The following is an 8,399-nucleotide window of genomic DNA, read 5'->3' as shown; positions in this document are numbered from 1 at the left end:
CTATTTTGCAGACAAACTTGCATCTGTGGATTATGAAAACACTGGATGGTTTCCTGGTTGTTTTGATAAAGAGCTAATAATTACATCTCTTTACCTGACCAGGCTGAACAAACACATGACTCTTGACCTTCGTGCAGAAGAGAGGATTGTGTCCCATTCACAACTTGAAACCACAGTCAGATCCCCAGACCTGACTGATGGCTGACGGATGCCAAAGCTAAATCCAAGCCCAGGTGACCACCAGCGGTCCCTGTCTGCAGCCTCGTCTTGAGGGTCTAACTACTTAATAAGTGGCTGTCCCAGGTTTCCTGGACATAGTCCAGACCCATAGAGGCCCCCTTCGAACGGACGCCCAAAAGCATAAGGAGGGCTTCATTTATCAATCAGACCAATCAGAGACTTTTCCGGGGCTAGGGACGGCCACATGTTGGGGATTAGGTGCATGGAATTCACTACAACCAAATTGTGGAGACGTAGTCAGTTAGAGATTATGGCAAATCAACAGTGAAAGGAGTTGGATTACACTACATTTGCAGCTTGATCAATGTGTAGTTGGTATCGTCTATCAATGTAAATTCAAGCATCTACGGACTTATGTGAGAACTGATGTACGTGGCAACACAAATTCCAAACTCATTTGCAGTATAAGAGAATTAGACATGTGCAGATGGACACGAGTTGTGCACGATTCCTGTGCCATGTCAGCAGCATCAAAAGTCTGAGTGGTGTGACATCACTGCATTACAAATAAGGTTCATCTGAAAGCTTGGAGTAGATAATTATTGTTACCCAGCCAGCAGACGAGCTGCGAGCCAAGCAACTGATTTAGAAGCCTGCAGAAAGAGGTGAGCTGTCACCGTCACCTCTGGCATGTTGTGTCACTCCTGCTCATTTCCATCTCTGTACAGAGATGACAGGTGAGGGTCTGACAGGTGTCAGAGAAGAGCAGAGCAGGTCTTGTCACTCATCCACTGAAACCCCCCAACTGTGAGACATGCACACTTTGACATACCATGACTATAACTAGAGAGGGAGAGGGAGGTGTGTCTGTTTCTGTGTGTGATAGATAGAGAAATAGAAAATGACTAGGGAGAGAAAAAGGGAGATAAATGGGAGAAAAGAGAGACATGGGTGATGATAGATATGGATGCAACAAACAATATGTAATGATCCTCTTAAAATATCAAGCAGACAAAGAAACGGAAGGAGTGTATAAAGTCTCCGGAAGGGAAGAGGTGTATTTGTTTGGCAGCATCAGCTAAAGACTTTTAAAAGTGTAAGGGTTAGACATTCAGGTAGCCAGCATTTCTCTGTGGACATGTGACATGTGTCATCGCTCACAAAGCCCTATTGTGGTGCTGATCTTGGAACACGTCACAGCACAATAGATGCACTTCAGGCCTAAATCAGCAAAGGCTCAATGAGCATGAAGAAAAGAGAACGTGTATCATTTTACCTTCTTAGCCTAAATGAGATTTATACAGTATTTAATTTGTAAAAAAAAATAAAAATGAAGTAAGACATTTTCCAATGAAATTATGACACATCATAAAGCCCTGTACCTGAATAGTGATAGTTATATTATACTGTTGATTCGGTTACTTAATTCAGCTGTAATTTATTTGCAGCAGTCAATGACAATGTTTCAATTCACCATGCACCATTGCAAAAGAAATTAACTATGATTTTACACAGAGGACAGCTTAAGCTAATGACTTAGTGTCAGCATGAGGATAGACTTTGCAGATAATGGGTACTTCCAATAAGAGTGCTTTTCACAGAGGGGGTTATCACCTATGGTAAGAGTGTGTGAGTGCTTTTCACATACAGTATAGGTCCATGGCATTGGACCATGGACACAGAGGTAGCACACTATTAGCTCACATTACTGGAAATAAATTAGCATGTAATTTTATGATTTTATTAAATTATATTTTGGGGGTCTAAAAGTACAACAGCTGTAATTGTGATTGAAAGTGTTTGGAGCAGCGGGATAATCATGCATTTATGCAAAGACATTTAAAATCTAAAATGCTTTGCAAAGCCTGTGAGCAGAATTTTTACCACCTCAGTTTTCGTAATAATACTGAAGAGCATTGTAGCAAAAATATAACAAACATTGTAAATAGTATGCTGCTCATTCTTAGTTTATATCCTCTACCCTACACAATCTAGATCCACCAATAGAGGTGTCATTGTTCCTCAACTCTAGATTTCAACCAGGGGCTCAGGCAATGCTCGCTCCATTTTTGGAAATGGAGCTAGACCCCCCATATTTCATTTCTCTCTCGCTGATAGCATTTATCAGCAGTGTCCTGATAAAAACGAAATATGCAACTTAAGCCCGAGCAGGACTAAGCCGCCGGGGTCGACAGGATTACCTGGAGGGTAGCCAGGACAGGCATCAGATTGTACTGTCATAAAGGGCCATTAGCCTCTTGGCAAACTGTACCTCAAGCCCAAGATGACAGAGCTTTTCAAGACGGACAGGGGGGAAAATATGAAACTTAAATTCTTCATGACAGACATCTCAATGAACAAGAGCATGAGAAAAAAATGGTTCTGTACAACAAAACAAACATAAAAAGATCCTTTCATTTTTATATTTTTAAGTTAATTTGATGCCAAACAGGGAATCAATTTGATTTCATTGCCAAGTTTCTGAATGACATAATCAATATCCTCCTCTCTCTGCTGCAGAAGTATTTTTATGAAAAAGGAGCCTAGGTTTCCATACAACACACAATGGAGTAGACTTACTGACTGGCTGGGATTAAATTTAATACAGGATCTTGACAGACATATCCTGGAAGCAGATCGCTCTCGCTGCAGATTTCCTAGGAGCAAAGCTTACATGTTCTTTCTTGGATTTGCCTCATTAATTGGCAAGTTAAGTCCCCTTAATCCATGATGATCACTTTCTTGTATGTCTTATGGCATTTCTTTAAACTCATATATCCCATTACTTTCTTCCCGTAATGCTTCACAGATTTGACAACAAAGTTAAGCATTAGCATTCACATGCGCTGATTTGAGTGACACCATAGGAAACGGGGAAAACGACAATGCAAAGTATAATTATTGGGTTGTGGGGTTGGAGGGGGAGGGAGGGTGTCTAGACAAAGTGTCCACAGGTACAGAAAGTATACGGTTAGATGGCACAGCAGACAGTCAGCTGTCTTTTTATACACTGTCACTTTCTCCAAAATGTGGAAGAAGAGGTCTTGTCGGTCACTTATCTTTGGGAGGTGATCTGGATTATGCAGTGAGGAGGGGTGGAGGGTTGATTTTGCAGCTGAAGGACACACATACAGACTTCTCTCTACTCTCTCAAATCACAAGCGATTTCCCTCCATCTACCTCTCACTGTGCACCGCCTCAAGGCCATATCATGAGCCGGGCCTGTGATAAAGAGCCACATAGCAGCAGTGGTGGTGGCGGTGGTGGTGGGGGGTGGGAGCAGACTGTCAGACTTGCCGGGCCGGCTTCAGCTGGAGTCTTCCTATATCTCCCTCTGTCTCTGTCTGACTGACTCTTTCAATGTACTTACAGCGGCTGCCGACCTGTCCTTCCCCAGAGGGGCTTTGTGAAAGGACAGAAATGTGATGCTGCTGCTCAGACACAAGTCATGGTGGAGTCTGTGATGTGGTGGCCATGTTCTATCTGCCCCCCCCCCCCCCCCCCCGCCTTCCCCCACATCCCCAACACCACCCATCTACCTTCCTCCTCCTATTTTTCCTGAGCAGAGGAGACTCCAGGCGCCAGGCGCGGTGTAACTGCAGTCTCAGGTATGCTGGGCGGATATAGCAAGCCACTTCCCAGGGCTTCACCTGCACCTGAGACTGAGTGACGCGGGCACAAGAATCAGCTATACCTCAGGGAGGGCAGCTCAAAGCGAGACAGTCTGTCATTTAGAAATCAAATTCTCCATGGATGAGGATGAGGATGAAATTCAGTTTTCAGTCCTATTTTTTTTTCATAATCACACCCATTATTGCAATGCAGTAGCCTCTTTGAAAATGGACATGGTAACACATACCTATTCTTTTAACAGTTTTTTTAAGGCTCTGGCCCTGAGAGCAGCTGATAACTAAAAGGTACTCTGTGTCTTGTAAAGAGTAAAAGCATGTTACACTCTTTCATCCACTGTTTCACATGAAAACAAGATTTTGAGTCTTTAAAAATATTTCTAAATTGTACTGCAATTTGTGCACAAGTCTTATATTCTCTTTTAAATTTTCTTTTAAAATTAAAACCTGCAGTTTTAAGCATGAATTCCCCTGACTGGTGTGAAGCTATTTGGACAAACAATGGCGTTTACTTCCTGCACTCTCTCTCCATGTCTTGTTCCCCCTTTCCTACTAATGTTGTGGCATTGTCATGTGTAAAGGCTTAGGATGATTACAAAATAATTTGAAAATAGAATAAGTACGCAGAGCCTAAGTTGAGGTTTGCTCCATCTGTCAGCATATGACAGCTGCAGAGCAATTTTCATTGTGGTACAAGTGGTTTTGTGGTAAATGTGCACTCTCATTTATCTAAAATACATCCTAAGCTGTGGCTGCCGCTTCATTATTTGAATAGGCCACATGGGTTACAATGTGCATTTGTTCCCTAAATCAAAAATCTTTGCTGAAATCTGACTGACTTTTGTGCATATGTTTTGAGGGAAGAGGACTGTAAGTCTTTTGTGGTGGTGTGGAATAGAGAACGTGTGTCTGGGAGACAGAGAGAGAGAGAAACATACACAGGGAAAGTGAGAGAGTCAGAGAGAAATAGGAAAGCACTTACATACCCCGTTTTCTGTTTTCCAAAATATTTCCAAGTGTTTTCTAAGATTTGCTCCACTGTTACTGAAAACCATTCATGCTGTAAACACAGGAAAAGCAAACAAATTATTTATAGTAGCTATATATACAAGGTTGATGGTGATAGTCTTTGCAAACCAGTGGATTCCAGGGAATAATAAATTATATGAAATTATTTTTTTAAAACTTCAAATTCAAAGAAATATTTTTGTTGTTCACATCTTTCCTTAAGGCATCATGCCATTGTTCCACAACAGAAAAATGTAAGCAGTTAGTGCCAGTGCATTTACTGTGGATTTGTGGATATTTTGAATGATCAGAAAACTGAATAATGTCAGAAATATTCACTTCCTCCCCAAAAACCACAAGGTACAAGAGAGGTTTAAATCAACATGCACATTAGTAACAATTTAACTAATACCCTAATAAAATTCTGCATAACTACCTCAAATTTGTGTTAACAGTCTTTAAAAATGAAAGTGTTTCCCTTTATAAATTACAAAAAAACCACACGCATAATTTATATGGTGATGTACAAGTCTATATACAACTTAGAGGCCTACCTCAGGAAATTTCAATGGTGTGGCCTGCAGGTAGGCCTACGTCTTCATTCATTCAATCCTTTCCATGCACATAAAATATGATATTGTCATGTCTGTGACAAGCTCGCAAACTGTATGATATAAATGAATGAATGTCAAGAATTAATTAGAATATCTTAATAGCATGGATAAGGAATTGTTATTTTGGACTCTGAAAATCATGTCAGTGCTATAAAAGGTTAGAGGACTTATTTCTAAGTTAGAGGATTTATTCCTGTGAGAAACTAGTTAAGGGTCATGACGCTGTTTGAGTTTATGCTTTATGTCTGGGTGGTAAATGTGGGTATGACACATTTGCTCGTATTGTCATAAAATGTACGATATAGATAAAAAATCATCTTACCTTGCGTTGCAGAATAGCACTACTGCGTTTTCCTGCGCAGTCGGCGCAATCACGACCCGCGTGAACAGCTTTCAGAGTACCAACTCCAACTCCTGCGTGACTCTTCCATTAACACACAGCAATACAACGGTGAGTCGCTAACATGTCAGACAAAAAACAGACTGTGGACCTCGGTCTACTGGAGGAGGACGACGAGTTTGAAGAATTCCCAGCCGAGGGTAACTAATATAGATCTTATTTTATGTGGTACTGCTTTTTTGTTTGTGTTTACTGACCGTCGGTAACCGTGAAGATAAGACGATGCTTGGCCCTGCTACAGTGACTCAGCTAGCCTAGCCGTGTTAGCATTAGCTACCGAAATTGTTTGTAATTTAAACACGTCACAGCTAGCTGATTAAGCATACTGAAGTTGTTTGACTAGTGTAACGCGATTTAGTGCTAGTCCGTCAGGCTGGCCAAAATTCATATGTTTTGACATTTCACATGTGTGTGTGATGGGTAGTCTGCTAGCAACTGTAGCTAACCTACATTAGCTGTAGCTAGCTAACGTTAGCTTGCGATTAAAACAATCTGAGTCAGAAAGCTAAATTGTTCAATATAATAGTGTAAGCGGACTTGGGCACATGCTGTGTTTGGTTTAAACGGAACTCTTTTTCAATTTCTACTTGGCATAAACTGTTGATGTAGGATACGAAACTGAATCTTTATTAGCTAATGTTGTTGATGTTTCTCGGTTGAATTTCCAGATTGGACGGGACTGGATGAAGATGAGGATGCTCATGTTTGGGAAGACAACTGGGACGATGACAATGTAGAGGATGATTTCTCAAATCAGCTGAGGTAATCCTAAAACAAAACAAATAGTTAAGATACACAAAAGACATGTGTTAATACATTCCCATGTTCTGTCAAGTGTGTCCAGTGCATCAGACCTAGCAGTCACAACACCAGGCACAGTTGGATTAAATTACACTGATAAATGCTCTGGTTCATAGCACTGAACTAATCAATGAGACACAGAGCACTTTTAAGTATTTAGATAAATATAGGTTTGATTGACAGACATACTTATGCCCAATAATTTGTATAATCATGAAATTATTAGACAACGATATGATTATTATAGTGTTATTAATAAATTGTGACTGGTAGAGCACATAAGCATGTTCAAGAAAAACCCACAAATAAATTGTAGTTCATATTGAAACGTTTCTGTACAGACCTGACAGGACCAGTTAGTCATATCAGTCATAATAGACATTGTTCAAATAGTCGTTTATCTTCATGAGAGTTGATTAAATACTAATGTCAATTTAATGTTTCTATTAATATTTTCAGCAGCAATCACATCATGACAAAGCTACAATCATTATTCATAGTCATACATTTTTTCTAAAAGAGCAATTAAGTGACTTGCTTTAATTGAGGATAGAAGTCCATTGTACAATATGTGTTTTTAGTGTTGGGGTGAAACATTAATTTTAAATGCCTGAATTGTAGGTAAATTAATCTTGCTTTTCGGAAATTCAAGTACCTGATATTGCCGTTGCTTTCTTTGATTTTACTTTCTCTGTAGCCGTTGTGCAGATTCTCTTTAATAGTGTAGGTTTGTTGTTCACTGCGGTGGGCTGTTGCATGTCTCATTGTATATGAGAGAAGGTATAAATGCCTCTAAAACACATAGATTGTCAAACAGTAACTTACTTTTGTAGGCTTAACAGTGTTAAACATTTAGTGTAGAATATAACACATCAAAGTTATCATTATAGGATCTGCTTTTGGCACTTGCACTCATTGAATAATCAATAACTGTTGATAAGTGGCTGGGCTGTTTTTATTTGAATCCACTTTAGAGAGTAACATGGTATTGTTTTATTTAGACCAATTATGATAGCCATGCTATTAAGGTATTTCTTAAAGATATCATTATTGTTAAAGGGCATAGCCATCATATATGTATATACATGTAATCATCAAATCCATAGCTGCACGCATTATGCAATATTTATATATTTTTTTCACTCCCTTCTCTTAATGGTTCTCACAATCAATAGCAGAGGGTACTTATGCCTCAACCACCCACCTGTAATCATCTCTGCTGACTTGATCTTTCTATTTTCCTTTTCCTCCCTGCAGAGCGGAGCTGGAAAAACATGGTTACAAGATGGAGACGTCATAGCGGCTGACAAGCCCTTTAAGTATTTGATGACATTGGATATGGACATTCATGTTTGAATATTACTGGCTGACCACAAACCAGAAACCAGAAATGGTTCTGAGGGTGTTAATTAGTTTATTTTTTATTTGTAAGAAATGTTGATGAAAGTAAAGTGTTTGGAGAAAACAATTCCTTTCAAGTGTTTTTACTGACCGACTTATCTGCAAATGGTTAGGTGCTATTTAAAGAATGTATGATCTGATATAAAAACCTTGTCATCTCGCCTGAAGAAATGGGATTGCATTTCTTTAATAATCATATGAACTTGGCTAAAATCTGCAAGCTGTAATGGTAGATGAATAAGTCAAATTTTCCTTCATACCTCTAATTCATGTGGCATAACCTTTGGCTACATTTAATAGATATAGACCAGAAATCTAGCCTGTGTCTGGCTCATTGGACTGCTCTTAGTCGTTGATACATAATCT

At 39.5% G+C, this 8,399-nt stretch overlaps 1 long non-coding RNA gene across 1 annotated transcript; it reads left to right on the top strand.

The window, feature by feature from the left end:
- Window positions 1-5,831: 5,831 nt before the first annotated feature.
- LOC128374236 (uncharacterized) lies at window positions 5,832-8,100 on the top strand. Its single transcript, XR_008322970.1, has 3 exons — window positions 5,832-5,971; window positions 6,500-6,593; window positions 7,890-8,100. It is a non-coding gene; the product is annotated as an uncharacterized LOC128374236 (long non-coding RNA).
- The last annotated feature ends 299 nt before the right edge of the window (window positions 8,101-8,399 follow it).

The sequence above is a fragment of the Scomber japonicus genome, chromosome 15, assembly GCF_027409825.1.
Source record: "Scomber japonicus isolate fScoJap1 chromosome 15, fScoJap1.pri, whole genome shotgun sequence".
In the NCBI taxonomy this organism is placed as follows: Eukaryota; Metazoa; Chordata; class Actinopteri; order Scombriformes; family Scombridae; genus Scomber; species Scomber japonicus.
Note: the sequence above shows the minus strand (reverse complement) of the source record. Positions and strands in the feature narration are given on the sequence as shown.